Source organism: Grampus griseus, assembly GCF_964374135.1.
Source record: "Grampus griseus genome assembly, chromosome: 10".
Classification (NCBI taxonomy): Eukaryota; Metazoa; Chordata; class Mammalia; order Artiodactyla; family Delphinidae; genus Grampus; species Grampus griseus.
In genome coordinates, this window is record NC_139004.1 from 19207655 (window position 1) to 19226427 (window position 18773).

Consider the following 18773-nt stretch of genomic DNA (forward strand, 5'->3'; position numbering starts at 1 on the left):
CGCCCCCCCACCATGTCTCCATCCTAATCCTCAGAAACTGAATATATTACATCGCATGGCAGAGGTGAATTAAGGTAGCAGATGGAATTGCTAATCAGCTGACCTTCAGATGGGGAGATTATCCTGGATTATGCAGGTGGACCCAATGCAGCCACAAAGGTCCCTGTAAGTGAAAGAGAGGGGCAGGGGAACCAGTGTCAGGGTGATGTGATGTGAGAAGGAGTTGACTGACCATTGCTGGCTTTGAAGATGGAAGGGGGCCATAAACGAGGGAATTGCAGACAACCTCTAAAAACTGGAAAAAGATAAGAATTGAAACTTTCCTCTTAGAGATTCTAGAAGGAATAAAGCCTCACCAACACTGTGATTACAGCCCAGTGAGGACCCTTTTGGAATTCTGACCTCCAGAATACTAAGATAATAAGCATGTGCTGTTTTAAGGCACCATGTTCGTGGTAATTTGTTACAGCAGCAATAGGCAACTAATACACCATGTGTCCAAAAACTATGGTCTAGAAAGAATACTGGGGCAGTAGCCCCTGCAAATCCCCTTTCTGACTCCTTCAGGTACTTGCTGGGTGAGGGCAGGCAGCTGAGACACCCCCTGTTCCTCCTGCTGTGAAGGCAGTGGTCCAAAAACCTCCTGCAAGTCCTCTGCCTCCTGTTTTCCGTCTCTAAATGTTATTACCTCTCTCTCTCTCTCTCCCTCCCCTACAATGTACAAAAAAACACCACTCCAGATACCCACATCTGCCAGAAAGAAGAAAAGGGATTCGATTTTTTTAAGTCCTCCCCTACCCTAAAACCTTCGTAATAAAAGCCATTTGCTAACAAACTAAAGAGCGAGGATAAATTTGATACACAATACTGCTCTCATTCAATTACTATACTGAGGATCAAATTCGATGCTTGGATGCACACTACACTGCAATTCAGCTCTAATCTTTTTTCTTTGAATCATGAATAGACATTTTAGTGTATATTACACAGCAAAGCAATAACAAACACTCTAGTAAAAATAAAAATGCTCCTCAATTATTTTTCACTTATCCCTTATGAATTTTATTGCCTAAAAAATGAAAGCAGAGCTGCTGAGGTAGGGCAGTCATGTCATTATTGTGTAGCTCGTAATAAATAAGAATCTGTTTCCCGTACAGAAATGGCAAACTAGTGCTTGTGCATTTTTAGCCTTTCTGCAACTAGAACGGCTGAAATGAAAGCATTTCCTAGTTTCAGTACATCAATGTGTTAGTTTAGTAACATTAAAATATTTTAAATATGTTAAAATTTTAATGTTAAGTAAGAAAAGTTACCAAATAATTAATGAATGATACATTCAGGTAATTGCTAATAATCAGTATTTAAGCCCAACGATCTTGTTTAAAGGATACTTTCTCACCAGAATTATTAAAAGTTCTTTTAAAATAATACTATAAAACATATTTGAATGTGTTCAGTGTTTGAAACTGATTGGAACTTACCAGGATAAATAAAAAGAAAAATAACAGAGTTAACGCCCAGTTTCAAATACTTTATGGAAATATTAGATATCTATTAAGTGGAAGCTCTTTTTGTAAGCAGGAAAGTTTAGCGTGACTATAAACATTTTACTATGATTTACTACTGAGACTTTCTCATAAAAATGTTAAATTAAAAACAAAATATTAATTTTAAAAAGCAGCTCATTAAATCCAGTAGATTACTGAGAAAAAAATGTGAGCAACAAGGAGCTCACGGCTTTCAGTATATAAGATAATATTCTAAGAAGAAAAAAGTATATAGATCTGTTTAAGAGGAAGATTATGCTGTCTTTGTGTCACATCAGTTACCAGAGGCGTAATTCGAAGTAAAATTGGTAAGAAAGTGACATACAAATTATTTTCATTAGCTAATGCTAATGTGAACTATATTCATATGTGAAATATATTGAATTTCCAATAAAACCCTTCTTAGATACAGATTGTTGTCATCACAACATCTTAATGAAATTGAAAGAAAGCACTTCCAGAAAGGTAACTCTATGTGAAGTTTAGCAAGTAGGGAGGTGGAGAGGAAGAAGGATTCCCATGTGATAACACTTCCTGATGAAAGGATGCTGGCCAGCCCTCCTCTGATCCTTATAACAACTTGCACAATATCTTCCTCACACCACTCACCTGAACTAAAGAATATTATCATTAGGCAGAATGAAAAACTAATCAAATAACAGCTAATATTCTGAGTGTATCTAACTTAGTACAGCCATATTACCCGAAAGTTTTTTAATCACTAATTGTCTCCATATGTTTCATTCTGACCCATAAACTCAAATGGAAACTCTTTACAGGAACAAGAATATCACAAGTGATATTTTTCTTTGGCAATTTAGAATATTACATGAAAATAACTTTATCCATCCACTTAGATAGGCTGAGTTTACTTAACTGCAGCTTGAAGTGTATCTGGCTTCTTTCTATTTCCTGACTCCCACTCCAGGTATTAAATATCATCTGTTATGCAACTGATGTTTAAATGTGACTATTAACTCTTTGCATAGACTTGATCTTAACCACCATGGTTAGTTCACCTTGACTTTAAATGGGTATAACACAATTTTCTAAGTGTAGACAGAAAGTAAAAGTAGGATTATTATCATTGATTTCCCCAGATCAAAGGTAATTTTGTTCTTATCCCTTCATTTCTAGTTTATTCTTTTCAGATACAGATGTTTTAGATTTTCATCAAAATCAGCAATATTCAAAGTACAAAGACTAAAACACATATATATAATATGTAGAATTCATGACAAATTATTTTATAATCTATATAAATTTTGATATACTTTATAAAGTCCATAACAGATACATGGATCTGAGAAAAATAAAATACTTCTGAGTTGGTTTACCTAAGCCAACAAGTATATGTAGCTATATTTTTTTTTTCATTTCTAATTTTGTAACCTTATAAAAATTACACTGCAAATTAGTTTTAGTTTATCAGAATAATTGAATTGTTCCTCAATGGACCCCAGTGACTTGACGTTACTTAATAAGTGGCCGAAAAATCATGATTCCTATTCTTAATTCTGGCTGGTCCAACTACCTCCAAATGACCTTGCATATTTCAGTCTGTAAAAGAGTTAGCCATACTCAAATTACTTCTCTACCCAAGAAAATGTATCAAGGTAACAAATGGCGTACTTGCATATAACAGAAATACACAGTACTCTTAAATTCCTCAATTTTTTGTCCATTCATTCATTTACTGTGCCAATATTTACCAAACCTTCTCATGCCCAGGCATGTGCTGGATACCAGCCACGGAAGAGATGAACAAGGCACTGGTCTCAAGATGCTTACTGTCTACTAGAAATTTAAATGGAAAAATCAGTAGAACAGAATGATAAATGTAACTAGTGCTACACTGGCTATCAAGAGTTCAGAGAGGTAGGCAAGGGTGACAGGTGGGCGTGGTGGTCAGTCAAAGAAGGCTTCTGAGAGACAGAAGCTACAAATCAAAAGACAAGTAGAATTAGTTATTGAGGAGCAGAGGAAGGGCATTCTAGACAGCAAGATCAGTATATGCAAAGACTCAGAGGCACTGGAATGCATGGTCTGTTCCAGGGACTGCAGTCAGATGAGCATGGCTGCAGCAAGGAGGCAGGGATGATTCAGACAACCTTGACTGACAAAACCAAAAATCCGAACTTGAGCCTGAAGATGATGAAGAGCAACTGAAGGACTTGATGCAGGGAGCATCGGGCTGGGGGAGTGCCCTGGAAAGAGGGCTGCCTAGGAGGAAGGGAGTGCGGATTCATGGCAGGGTGGGTGTGGAGGGGAAGATAAGGAAGGAAGGTATTACTCAAGGGTCTCTAGGACGATATTGCTGATGTGGAGATAACGGGTCAGAGCGAGAAGATGAGCCAGGATTGTAGAAAGGAAACCCTGTAATATGGGTCAGACTGAAGTGACAGAAGGCTGGTATCCTGGAGAGTTCAAAGAAATGGAATGGGAAATAAAGTATGGAATGATGGGTCATGAGGTTCTGAAGCACAGAACCCACAGCCCCCATTGGGGTAGTGGGACAGGCACTGTTCTGTGGGGCTGTGGAGACACACTAGACATTGCAGGTCCTGAATGAAGGCATTGGCAGCAGGATGGACAGGAGGGGACATGAGAGACATGTAAAGGTACTGACAGGACTCCGTGACTGCCTGGATGTGTGAGGTGAGAGAGACGGAAGGGTCAAAGGGGGAATCTAAGGTTTATGGCTTGGGTGTCTCAGTGGTTAGGAGAGCTATTTATCAAGACAAGGGACGGAAAAGGAAGGGGGTGGGCGTGGTTAAGAAGGGAGAGTATGAGTTCTGATTTTCGTATGCTGCTTTGAGTCCCCCGTTAGGCATCTTGAAAGACATGTCAATTAAGTGGTTGGAAATATAAATCTGTTAACTAGGATGAAGTTCTAGGTTAAGGATACTGATTTGGAAACTGTCAGAGTACAGTTGGTAAATAAAGCCAAGGGTCTGGGAGAGAACTTGGAATGAAAATAGAAGACGGCTGGGGGCAGAATTCTAGAAAAAAAAATTGAAGGGATGGGAAGAAGAGGAACTCACAAAGATTGAAAAGAAATAAGGAAAGAACAAGAAAAAATAAGAGTGAGATGTTACGGAAGCCATGGAAAAGCAGAAGTCAAGTGCAAAGGAATAATCAGTATTAAAAAGTGTCCTCTGGCACCCTGATGATCTGGTCAACTAGGTGAGAGTTATTTTAGCAGAGCATAAAATATCAGATTATATTGGGGTGCAGTATAAAAGGGTGGTGCCTATCACAGAACACAGGCAATATGGACCACTCTTTCAAGATGATTGGCTGTGAAGTGGAGAAGAGAGACCATAGTCCTGTAAAACCCAACTCAGAGGCCTGATGCCATGGAGGTAGTAAGGGCTGAACAGGGTTAAATCCCACCTCTTCTGACTCCTGCCTTCCAAAGAATTTGTCACAGATGTCAGCACCATAAAGCTGCTGCTAAATTTATGTCCCTAACGCACAAGCATGTCTAATGAAACCCAAGCACTCTTGCAGACTCAAACAATCCCCATTCACGCATGGCCAAGTTAAACCAAAACGGATTATCTTCACCTTGATAATATAAATGCAGCTGGAATTGTATTTCATGAAAATATTATCCTTACTACACAGACATTTATTGGAGTTTGAGCCTTAGCCAAAAATCCTAAATGGATTACAACATGGTAGTGTGGCTGCAGGGTGTAGGGGGGTATGGGGAGAGAAGCCTATGGGCGGCACCCATCCCAGGAAACAAGGCACCTTCAACTTGCACACCTGAGTTAAAGCATTCTATTAGCATGGTCATTCACAATCATTTCCGACAAAGAAATGAAAGACGCCTTGGCTTCAGAAGACTACTAAGAATTCATGCAAGGAACCTAAAAACCCAAGGCTAAAAGAGAAACCAGGATTGTAAATTTTCAAAATCTATCTGCAGTTGATCAACTTGAGATGGAAGGCTGAGATTCTTCTCTAAAAATTGTTTCCAAATTATATACACAGCATATACTTAAGGGATTAAATACCTAGCTCAAATATGAAAATAAAAATGAACTTAACGTGCATTTTTAAAAAGTTGGTTATTAATCCCAATTATTACTAAATTACTCTTTCATCATCTAAGGCTCCAACATTCTTTCAACTTACTAGAATAATATGCTTTAAAATAATATGTTTGGGCTTCCCTGGTGGCGCAGTGGTTGAGAGTCCGCCTGTCGATGCAGGGGACGCGGGTTTGTGCCCGGGTCCGGGAAGATCCCACATGCCGCAGAGCGGCTGGGCCCGTGAGCCATGGCCGCTGAGCCTGAGCGTCTGGAGCCTGTGCTCCGCAACGGGAGAGGCCACAACAGTGAGAGGCCCACGTACCGCAAAAAAAAAAAAAAAAAAAAAACACAAAATAATATGTTTAACAATGCCAAACCTACTAGAAGTATAAAACAAGTATCACCACTTTCAAAGCTAGTCTAATCCTGAGACAGGTGCTAGTGATTCTGTGAACTGTGCTCCTCACTCAGGGTAAAGTGACAGGTAGTGCAAATGTGCAAATCAGTACAAATCAGTCATCCTGAATAAAGGGACTGGATAATTTTTCATCTTACCTAATTGGCACAGGTAATAGACCTGAATTATTCTTTAAATCTGAGTGAGGGTGTTTTCAATTTAACTCAGCATTTTACAGATTTGTATGCTTCTATTTGCTTTAGACAGTCAAAGTGATATCTCTTTAAATGCTTAGAATTTCAGGTGTTTTAATCTGCTCCACAGCAATTTTTGAAGAGGATGCTAAATTGCTATCAGAGCTGATGCCTTGCTAAAGACATAACTTAGCTTTGATTGGTAGTTAATCTTCCATCTTAACATAAAATGCGAAGTTAAAATATACTCAGTTTAGCATATCTTTGAAGACACATAAAGTACAATTCAAGAAACTGCTATCAATAAATAGCAGATAAAAACAAATTTTTTCATAAGATATTTTGCTCTGCAGTATCTGCTATGTCCCAAATTTTATTTAAAATAGCCTGAAATGGGTCTTCCCTGGTGGCGCAGTGGTTGAGAGTCTGCCTGCTGATGCAGGGGACGCAGGTTCGTGCCCCGGTCCGAGAAGATCCCACATGCCGCGGAGAGGCTGGGCCCGTGGGCCATGGCCGCTGACCCTGCGCGTCCGGAGCCTGCACTCCGTAACGGGAGAGGCCACAACAGTGAGTGGCCCGCGTACCGCAAAAAAAAAAAAAAAAAAAAAAAGCCTGAAATAAATAAATTTAAATGAGTCTATTGAACTCCATGTTAAGATGATTATCCAATCATAAATATGCCCATATATTTATGTCCATGTATCAGCAATTGATAGACAATCAGATATAAAGTGACTGTCACTTTATACAGATAGAAACTTAGTACCAAATTTGAGAGAATCAAGTAAACATAAAATGTCCAGGCATGAATGGGAAGAGATCTCAACAGTTTCAGATGATAATGGGAAATACGCAAATTAGCTACAAAATAGTATTATTTATTATGAAACTATCAAGGAGTCAAAACTGATCAAAGCAAATCAGTCAGCATTTTGCTCACTTTGATTTAATGTTGTTCCAACAACAGGTATTGATGGGATATCCACCAGATTCTGCACTCTTTTCGTTTAATGTTATCACTTAGGGATTTAGTTTGGGTCTATAACAAAAATTGATGTTTGCTGTATGTTTGCAAAGATAGAAAACGTTCTCCTCTAGCATTTTAACCTATGATTGAAGTTCATCATCTAACAATTTCATTACAAAAGGAATAATTCGGGTTCCTTAAGCTAAGGAATGGTACCTTTCAGATATCCTTGCTTCTTTTTTAACTGATAATTGACAAATACCAGTAATCTATCTGTTTTAATCTTGGAAAGGAGGAACAGAAATAAAGCAACGTTTCATTGAATTTTTCATTAAACTGTAATTTTTAAGTATTTTCATTGCATTAAGGGTGGTAGGCATTAACTTTCATTTGAATATTATAATATTTCCCATACTTGCAGTCAAGATAAAACACAAGTATTGGTAAACCTATTTACAAATATCTATTTTAGAATAAGTGGAGATGCTTACTGTTCAGTAAAGAAACACTTTTTTCTTCAGCATTTACCTAGAGCAAGATGTAAATTAATAATAATGGTAACAATATTCACGATGATGATCATCTAATACTTATTGGATGCTTATTATACGACATACATCATTCTAAGCATATTACGTGTATTAACTCATTTAATACCATAACAGCTTTATGAAGTAATTAATAATATTTCCTGCATTTTATATATGAAAAACGGAGGTCCCCTAAAGGTCGTAAGCAGCGAGTGGTGAAGCAGGATTCAGATCTAGCAATCTGACACTACTGTCTACGTTTTTAATGGTGGGTTTCCTAATCTGCCAGTTATGACCCATTAGTGGATTGTGACATCAATTTAATGGGTTGCAACTATGTTTTTTTTTTAATAAGACAGAAGAAAACAAAATATTGATTGTTACGCCAGGGTCAGCTTCATGGGCATGTGACCTATACAGTCTCATAGGGCCCCATTCTATGAAAAGCCCCCAACTTGGCTTAATGATCTGCTGCCACCATCTTGAAGTTCTTAATAATTTTATCTTTGAACTTGTGTTTCATAAGTGAAGTCCAATGAGACAATGGAGCACATTCATGAGGGGAGGATATATGCATAATATGTGTGCCAATTTTTCCTTACCTTAGGGTTTGTGATGGCTGGTGAGTACAGAACTCAGGTGGACTCATCAATGGGTGGACCCATCAATCGCATGGGCGACTGTCAAGACTCAAATGAGTACAGGATAAGCATGTTACGTCTGCATCTGAGAAAGGTGTGGTGGGGCCACACTTTCCAATAAAACCAGAACTTGCTTCCAAGGAAGAAAGAAGCCAATGGCATTGTAAGAAATAAGAAAGACCAAGGATAACCCTAGCCTACTCTTTTGTTGATAGAATGTGCATATTAAAAGTGAAATAAATAGCTGAGCTAGTTTTATATACAGTATTTCCACTATTCTGATAAGAACAAAATGCATATGCAAATATGAGCTAAGAAATACAAATTGTGCAATTTTGGTGATTCCATATATGAGTTAAGTGATCTTATACTATAGCATTATGGCATTGCATGTTATAAAGACAAATGGTATGATTCATCTTAGTAATTTTTTTTTTTGGTTGAAAGGAAAGTTTGCTTTCTTTTTTTTAAAATAGATCTTTATTAGAGTATAATTGCTTCACAATACTGTGTTAGTTTCTGTTATACACCAAAGAGAATCAGCCATAGGCATACATATGTCCCCTATCCCCTCCCTCTTGAGCCTCCCTCCCACCCCTCTAGGTGGTCACAAAGCACCGAGCTGATCTCCCTGTGCTATGCTGCTGCTTCCCACTAGCTATCTATTTTACATTTGGTAGTGTATATATGTCGATGTTACTCTCACTTCGCCCCAGCTCCCTCCTCCCATCCCCTTTCCTCAAGTCCATTCTCTATGTCTACATCTTTATTCCTGCCCTGCAACTAGGTTCATCAGTACCTTTTTTTTTTTTTTAGATTCCATATATATGTGTTAGCATACGGTACTTGTTTTTCTCTTTCTGACTTATTTCACTCTGTATGACAGTCTCTAGGTCCATCCACCTCACTACAAATAACTCAGTTTCGTTCCTTTTTACGGCTGAGTAATATTCCATTGTGTATATGTGCCACATCTTTATTCATTCATTTGTCGATGGACACTTAGGTTGCTTCCATGTCCTGGCTATTGTAAATAGGGCTGCAATGAGCATTGTGGTACATGTCTCTTTTTGAATTATGGTTTTCTCAGGGTATATGCCTAGTAGTGGGATTGCTGGTTCATATGGTAGTTCTATTTTTAGTTTTTTAAGGAACTTCCATACTGTTTTCCATAGTGGTTGCATCAATTTACATTCTCGCCAACAGTGCAGGAGGGTTCCCTTTTCACCACACCCTTTCCAGCATTTAATGTTTTTAGATTTTTTGATAATGGCCATTCTGACCGGCGTGAGGTGATACCTCATTGTAGTTTTGATTTGCATTTCTCTAATAATTAGTGATGTTGAGCATCTTTTCATGTGCCTCTTGGCCATCTGTATGTCTGCCTTGGTGAAATGTCTATTTAGGTCTTCCACCCATTTTTTAATTGGATTATTTGCTTTTTTTGATATTGAGCTCCATGAGGTATTTGTGTATTTTGGAGATTAATCCTTTGTCTTTTGTTTCATTTGCAAATATTTTCTCCCATTCTGAGGGTTGTCTTTTCATCTTGTTTATGGTTTCCTTTGCTGTGTAAAAGCTTTTAAGTTTCATTAGGTCCCCTTTTTTGTTGTTGTTTTTATTTCCCTTTCTCTAGTAGGTGGGTCAAAGAAGATCTTGCTGTGGTTTATGTTTATGTCAGAGAGTGCTTTTCCTAAGTTTTCCTCTAAGAGTTTGATAGTGTCTGGCCTTAAATTTAGGTCTTTAATCCATTTTGAGTTTACTTTTGTGTATGGTGTTAGGGAGTGTTCTAATTTCATTCTTTTACATGTAACTGTCCAGTTTTCCAGCACCACCTATTGAAGAGGCTGTCTTTTCTCCATTGTATGTTCTTGCCTCCTTTGTCATCAGTTAGGTGACCATATGTGCATGGGTTTATCTCTGGGCATTCTATGCTGTACCATTGATCTGTATTTCTGTTTTTGCAGCAGTACCATACTGTCTTGATTACTGTAGCTTTGTGGTATAGTATGAAGTCAGGGAGCCTGATTCCTCCAACACCATTTTTCTTTCTCAAGATTGCTTTGGCTATTCAGGGTCTTTTGTGTTTCCATACGAACTGTAAAATTTTTGTTCTAATTCTGTGAAGAATGCCATTGGTATTTGATAGGCATTGCATTGAATCTTCAGATTGCTTTGGGTAGTACAGTCATTTTCACAATATTGATTCTTCCAATCCAAGAACATGGTATATTTCTCCACCTGTTTATGTCACCTTTTCTTTCTTTCATCAGTATTTTATAGTTTTCTGAGTCTTTTGCCTCCTTAAGCAGGTTTATTCCTAGGTATTCTTTTTATTGCAATGGTAAATGGGATTGTGGCCTTAATTTCTCTTTCTGATTTTTCGTTGCTGGTGTATAGGAATGCCAGAGATTTCTGTGCATTAATTTTGTATCCTGCAACTTTACCAAATTCATTGATTAGTTATAGTAGTTCTCTGGTGGTACCTTTAGGATTTTCTATGTATAGTAGCATGTCATCTGCAAACAGTGACAGTTTTACTTCTTCTTTTCCAATTTGTATTCCTTTTATGTCTTTTTCTTCTCTGATTGCCATGGCTAGGACTTCCAAAACTATGTTGAATAAGAGTGGTGAGAGTGGACATCCTTGTCTTGTTCCTGATCTCAGTGGAAATGCTTTCAGTTTTTCACCACTGAGTACGAAGCTTGCTGTGGGCTTGTCATACATGGCTTTTATTATGTTGAGGTAGGTTCCCTCTACGCCCATTTTCTGGAGAGTTTTTTATCATAAATCGGTGTTAAATTTTGTCAAAAGCTTTTTCTGCCTCTATTGAGATGATCATATGGTTTTTATTCCTTAATTTGTTAATGTGCTGTATCACATTAATTGATTTGCATATATTGAAGAATCCCTGCATCCCTGGGATAAACCCCACTTGATCATGGTGTATGATCCTTTTAATGTGTTGTTGGATTCTGTTTGCTAGTATTTTGTTCAGGATTTTTGCATCTATGTTCATCAGTGATATTGGTCTATAATTTTCTTTCTTTTGTGATATCTTTTTTCAGTTTTGGTATCAGGGTGATGGTGGCTCTGGAGAATGAATTTGGGAGTGTTTCTCCCTCTGCAATTTTTTGGAAGAGTTTGAGAAGAATCGGTGTTAGCTCTTCTCTAAATGTTTGGTAGAATTCACCTGTGAAACCATCTAGCCCTGGACTTGCGTTTGTTGGAAGATTTTTAAGTACGGTTTCAATTTCATTACTTGTGATAGGTCTGTTTATATTTTCTAATTCTCCTGGTTCAGTCTCGGAAAACTGTACCTTTCTAAGAATTTGTCCATTTCTTCATGGTTGTCCATTTTATTGAAATATAGTTGTTTGTAGTAGTCTCTTATAATCATTTGCATTTCTTCAGTGTCAGTTGTGACTTCTCCTTTTTCATTTCTAAATCTTAATAATTTAAACTTCCAATTTAAATTTTCTTTACTCAGAATGACAATAAAAGCAAAATAAAAGGCACCATGACAAGCTGAGAAAGAACCACAGAAGAAAGGAAAAAGTATATATTTAAGTACCTTTAACAGCACTTTTTACCTGCATTTTGAACAAAAGGTCCCACATCTCCATTTTGCACAAGACCCTGCAAATTACATAGTCGGCCCTGTGCAGTACACATAACCAGGGTAACTACTGTTTCATAAAACTTTTATTTCATGAAACAAATATACATAAGCATATGCAGGTGTCCTGTATCATGATGTAAATATTTTTGTATGATGAGTCACAGAGAGCTTAAAAATCACTGCACTACATTGGAGAAAATAAAAGGCATAAAAACCCTCTCTTCTTGCCGCCTGGAAGATAATCCACTTAACGAGGGTAATGCAATTACTTGAACTCCAGCTCCCTGTTATGTTCCATTTCAAGTCTAAAGTCCTCTGTTCAATTCCTAAAGACCATCATACTATGGACTGACTTTCCAACACGCCCCACAGCTCTGCAACTAGACCCCTCACCCCCAGCGGAACGTGATGGCTCTCGCTTCCCTGTCCTCCTCACCTCCTGGCCTCTCCTGAATCAATCTCCTCCCGGCCACAGCGCTTGTCCATCCTTCCCTTCAGGACACAACTCAAGGGCCCCTTCCTCCAATGTCTTTCAAGTCTCTGAATTTTTTTTTTTTTTTTTTTTTGCAGTATGCGGGCCTCTCACTGCTGTGGCCTCTCCCATTGCGGAGCGCAGACTCCGGACGTGCAGGCTCAGCGGCCATGGCTCACGGGCCCAGCCGCTCTGCGGCATGTGGGATCCTCCCGGACCGGGGCACAAACCCGTGTCCCCTGCATTGGCAGGCGGACTCTCAACCACTGCGCCACCAGGGAAGCCCTGAAATTTTTATACTTACTCTCTGTACCGTAATGGTACCACATTATAGGCAATTTAGATATTGCCAGAGAAAGGATATTGAGATTGTCTCATACTCATTTCTCCCAAAGCCCCTGACATGCATCCTGGCTGGGCTACACGTAGCACTCAATATGGAGCCAGGAGAGGGAGAAGGGACCTAGTTTTTTCGAACACCTACTATGTATGCTAAGCACATTCCTCACGATTACCCTGTGAAGTAGGTGTTTTTATTCTACTTCATAAAGGATCTGAGGATTAAAGAACTTGTCTAAGGCTTCACAGAGCCAGGACCAAGGCCTCAGCTTCTCCCAAGCTTCGGCCTTTTAAATGATACCTTGGAAGCAGCATCACCAACATTAAGGTAATGAACTACATGCTAATTAGACCAAACCTGAGCCAGTGCTGTAAGAGTCGCAGGGGAGAGCTATTTTACTTTTCAACATTCAGGCTGCCTTCTAAGTTATGGATGAGAAGAAGCAAATTCAAAAATTGAAAATGGAAACAGCAGGTCTGAGTGGAGGGACACGTAAGGAAGGGTGAGCAGTTTTGAGATTTTTCTGGGAAAACAAATGAGAAAAGGGAAGACAATACCCTTTAAAATAAGTAAAAATTGTAGGACAGTGTGAGAAATTAAACTCTGTAGGAATAATGGAGAACTGTCAATTTTTAAAAATTGATGGCTCAGGCACAGAGCTCAAGGCGTGAGCTTGAGTCTGGCATGTGCTTTGGACAGAGCAGGAGGAAGAAAGAAGTTTCCTGTGTGTGTTTTTTTTTTTTTTTTTTTTTAACTGAAGCATTTAAGAGAATGAGTGAAAAAGAACTAGAAACCATAAGCATAGACACATTTTTCCAAGGACTGTTGCTACAAAGAGCAAAGATATGAGGTGGAGGCTGACAGGGGAAGTGGTGAGGAAAGGTGGTTGGTGTTTTGTTTTTGTTTTTGTTTTTTGTGGTACGCGGGCCTCTCACTCTTGTGGCCTCTCCCGTTGCGGAGCACAGGCTCCAGACACACAGGCTCAGCGGCCATGGCTCACGGGCCCAGCCACTCGGCGGCATGTGGGATCTTCCTGGACCGGGGCACGAACCCGTGTCCCCTGCATCGGCAGGCGGACTCCCAACCACTGCACCACCAGGGAAGCCCTCCTGTGTGTTTTGTTTAATGAATGGAAAGTGAAGGACTCTCTCTGTGAGCTTTTCTTTAAAAATTTTAACCTCCGATTGAATCTTCTAACCATCTTTTAGGACAACTCTTCTTCCAGATGAAGTAAAAACAATATTTTTTCCTAACTTAGGGTTTAGCTGTTAGAATCCTTCCATAAAAGGCATAATTGCCAAAATAACCACAGGTTTAATACCTGATTATATCAGAAATCCCAGTGGAAATAAAAATGTTAATGTGGAATATGAGTGGAACAGGCATTAATATGAGGTCTGAGGACATCCGTAACAATTTTATTCTTAGCTCAAAAGTGAAAAGCAAGAGATTTAATTTCAGGGTTAAAGAAATTCTGAAAAGCCATCTGTTTTCTTTAGATGTTCTTAAAGCTTACGTATATTTTATTTCATTGAAAGAAGAGCTAAAAATAAGAAGAGAATAATGCACTGAGCTACAGGTATAACAATAGTACATCCATAAGGCAGTGGGACAAACTAGAATGCAAAATAAAAATAATCAAAAAATTGAATAACTGTTTAAACAGTGAAGTCACTAAGTTTCATCATAATCAAATTTATTTTTATTTCCAATCACATTTGCTTATTTGAACATATTTTCTTCTGCGGGGGGCAAAAGCTGAACCTTCATGAAAAAAAGGACTGACTAAAATGTATATTTTCATATGGGGATGTGTGGATAAAAAAAATTGTTATGTTCCTTTTCAAAAAGTCCGTGGCCAAATGAATTGAGCAGAGATTAATGAATTCCACCCCTGGGTATAAATGTAATCTGGCAATCCTCTATCAGAAAACTTGGAAAAAGCTTTTAAGCAAAGAGGGAGCTCATAATATCATTGCAACTGTGCCTAAGTGAACTGACTTCTTTATGAATACTATTCTAAGAATATTCACACAGTCCAATTTTACATTTAAATGTGTTACATGTTGTTCTTAAATATATTTTAAACTGCACATTTTTAAACCAGATGATAAAACCATATGCAATGGTCTTGAGTGGTCACAAAGGAAGCAGAGACAAGGTTGGTATTTCTGTACATACCAACCTTGTGTGAGTTGGGCTAACTCTACCCCAACACTGACAGTTCTTCACTGTTCCCGTTAACTCAGCAACGGCAAAACTACCTTTTGTGTATCAAGCATCCCCTCTCACGTTCTCAATTCATCTGTTTTACAAAATTCATGCCGTTTGCAACAATTTTACCTTAACTTTGGAAAGGCCTTTGAATTGTTAGAGATGGTACACATTGGCAAATTAACAACTAAAGAAATAAATGCATAAAGACACATTTTTACATTAAATAAACAATCCCTGTAAATGTGCTGCACACCTGACATACTTCCTTGAACTGATTAGCTTGCAAAAAGAAGCTGTAAGTTGCATTGCGTAGGGATCATGACAACCAGGCTTATTATAAATTATCCTGCGTCTGGGGATTTCCAGCCAATAGTTGCCATGCTTGCCTATGTAGCCACCAAACTGGCACTTAGAAAGAAAAGGAAAACTGACAGAGAGAAAATGGTTAAGAGTGCTATTCATTTGAAAGAGGTTAAAAGTAGAGACTGTTCTTAAATGTCACTGTACTGAGCTTTCCCACCAGTGGGAAAGAAAGGTAAAAAGTTGCTTTTCCTAATGCATTAATGACCTTGACCTCACCCTTGACCTCCCTTTTAACACAGAGGATTGAGACAATCTGGATCATCTGCAGATGCCCACCAGGCACCCAGATTCCCACCAACCCTCTCAGGAAAGAGAAAAAGAAAGAGCTCGGGAAGGTCTCTCCCTGACAGGCAGAGGCAGCAGGGAACTGGCATCACCAGTGTCCACTGGGAATGGGCTCCTGGTCCAGCTTTACAGTTTATTGGCCCTTCCATTTGTCTGTCCCATTCATTTGTTCATCGTCTGAGCGCCAACTCTGTACCAACCACACCAGCTGCTCTTTAGGTGCTGAGGATACAAAGAATAAGACAGCCCTTGCCCTTGAGGGAAACGGCAATGACTGCAAATCAGCACAGCAGCTGTCCTAGAGGTCTGATGGGCAACAGCTCGGGGTACGGTGGTGCACAGAGGAGACAGTCGTCGAATATCCAGGGAGAAGAATACCCAAGGAAATCATGCCTAAGCTGGTGTGAAAGAATGAATAGCATGAGCAAGGCCATGCAAGTTACAGAGCCCACTTGGCCAGTACATATGAGGAGCTGCCTAGAGGCACTGGAAGTGAGGGGTCAGGGTGGTGAGAGGTAAGATCTGCAGGGTGGGCTGAGGCCAGCTGGTGGAAAGAGCTTTGTAAGCCAAGTAAGAGGGTTTGGTCCTGCAGAGGGGAGCCTCTGCAGCGGAAGAACATGCTGAGATTTGAGTTTCACAAAGACCACTCGGGAAGTGGTTAGATTTGAGCTGTCGTGGCGGCAAGTGGGAGGCAGGAGAGCCCTGGGGGTGGAGCAGTGTGTTAGCCTGGGATGTCGGGACAAACCCTGAGACCTTAATATTTAAGGGGAGGCAGAATAAATAAGAGAGGTCAGTGAAGAAGGCTGAAGGACACAAAGAGGTGGGGGGACAACCCAAGAGTGCTGTCAAAGTTACCAGCATAGCGATTGTTTTCTAGAGACTGATCAGGAGAGTTAAATAACAGTAGCATTTAACTATGCTTGCTTTATACCAGGCACTTTGCATATATCAACTCAATCAATACTCATAGGGTTGTGATAATAATAATCGTATTACTATCTCATTTTATAATTGAGGAAATCGAGGCAGAGATCACTTAATGAACTTGTCCAAGATGACACAGTGCTAAGTGACAGGGTCACCCACATGGGGCAAAGAGGCCAAGTAAAAGGAAGCTGTAAAAAGGTCATTGGATTTAACCTTCCAGAGGTCAAGGACAACCTTGGCCAGTGTGCTTTCATTAGAAGGTTGAGAACTGAAAAATGATTCCAATAGGCTGAAGCATGAATTGTAGGTGAACAGTCAGAGATATCAAGGCTGAAGGATTCTTTTACATAAGCCATTGAGATCTGAGTCTTGACTAATACGATCTGCTCAGTTCTTATTAGCCAGAGCATTCGGTGAGTGTGTGTGTGTGTGTGTGTGTAAGCACATGTACACATGTGTACACACACGCGTGTTGTATATTGATGCTTGAAAATGAGGAGGTGATAGAAACCAGAAGGTGAAAGAGCTCATGAGACCCTCTCAGGAGTGTGGTCCTGAGGATGACAGGGTGCTGCTGACAATGACCTGACCCGCATCCTTCCCGAAGACGTCCACCTCCATGAAGCTCGCCCTGGCCTCTCAGCCCGGCTTTGGCTGTCCCTCTTCTGTGATCCCCCAGTACCCTGGCCCTGCCCCTGTCATGGGTGGCACCCACCTCCACTCCTGGACTGTGAAGACGAACTCATCTGACTGTGAATGCCTCGAGGGAGGGGCCCACGTCTTGTTCATCTTTGTATCCTTAGCCTCTAACAGAGTTATGACATCGATCAATAAAAAAAGAAATGTGTGGATAAGTGTTTCTGCCAGATTATGTGCTTTGAAATATTCTTCTTGGAGCCACGTAGATGATGGCATAGAGAACATGGGAGTGAAGACATTTCTTTTAAACACCTTATCTGCTCTTAGGTCTCCTCCAATTTGGCAGGGTGAGGGAGGGGGGATTTTTATAAATGGTTGTTGTGTCCGTGCTCCAACAAAAATTTGGAAACGCAGAGCTGCTGTGGGACTCTGTGTGCTTTCCAAAAATTTTGAAACGGAACTAAATGTTTGCATCATTTCCGTTAGATATACAAAGAAAATTAGGTTGTCAGTAAGTAACTGTTGAGTATCTGCTACATGTTGGACAACTTATTAGGTGTAATCAATCTAGAGTAGGCAGTAGACAAGTAAATGAGCAAGTTTGTCCCTGACCTGGACAAGCATGAAGCTTAACTGGATAAACATACACACACACACACACAAATGGGTGTGCATATATACATTATAATATATACACATATATACATATGTATATAGACATATTCATAGGAAGATGGATGGAAGGTTCACAAAGGAACATGAAAAAATGAAGTAGGAACCTGACTATGAAATCAGTCAGTCACAATGAATATTCTAGCCTGCTTCCCTTCACAACCAGTCCCCAACCCCAGTCATTCAGTCATTGCTTACTTCTTTATGTAAATGATATAGAACTTCTAATGTTAGCAAGCCCTTGATTTACTTATATTTGACACATTACATAAAGAGAGCCTTAAACAGGAAGTTTTGCCTATACCATTACACACATACACACACTAATATGCATGTTCTGAGACTACAGCTCTTTGGTGGGTCTGAAACTCCCCTTTCTTTTTTGACTAATTTCACCTAAATAAATATTCCCCCTAAATCCTGGCAACTGGTCTCCTGCTTTAAGATCATGTGCTCCCATTCATACCAGAGCAGTAAAACAGTACATCACTCTAAAGCGTAGTGCAGCAAATCTTCATACACGCCCACACATCACTGTGAAACATTATATCCAATATTTCAGCCACATGCCTACGTGCTACAGTTCCACTTCCACTTGCTTACAGCTTTAATCACAAACTAGCCAACAAGTATTTATTCTTTGTCACCTGTGTGTTCATAACTGTATAAGGATAAAAAAAGTTTAACACATAATATTTGCCCAGTAGTGGATCTGTATGCTAATTGGAAGTGAACATCCATTGACTGACAAACTTTCGCTGATACCTGCCCCCCACCCCCTATGATCCAGGTATTATGCCAGCATTCAGGATACAAGGATGAACAAAGGCACAGTCCCTGCCCTAGAATAGATCATGTTCACGATAAATAACATTTTATATAATAGGTGCCCTAATGAAGGTCTGTGCAAAGGGCAA

The 18773-nt window shown here is 39.5% G+C and overlaps 1 protein-coding gene across 1 annotated transcript in view; it reads right to left on the reverse strand.

The window, feature by feature from the left end:
- The window catches only part of DCDC2 (doublecortin domain containing 2), a 153932-nt gene that overhangs the window by 30067 nt on the left and 105092 nt on the right, over positions 1-18773 (reverse strand). The gene's annotated exons all lie outside the window — the stretch shown is intronic.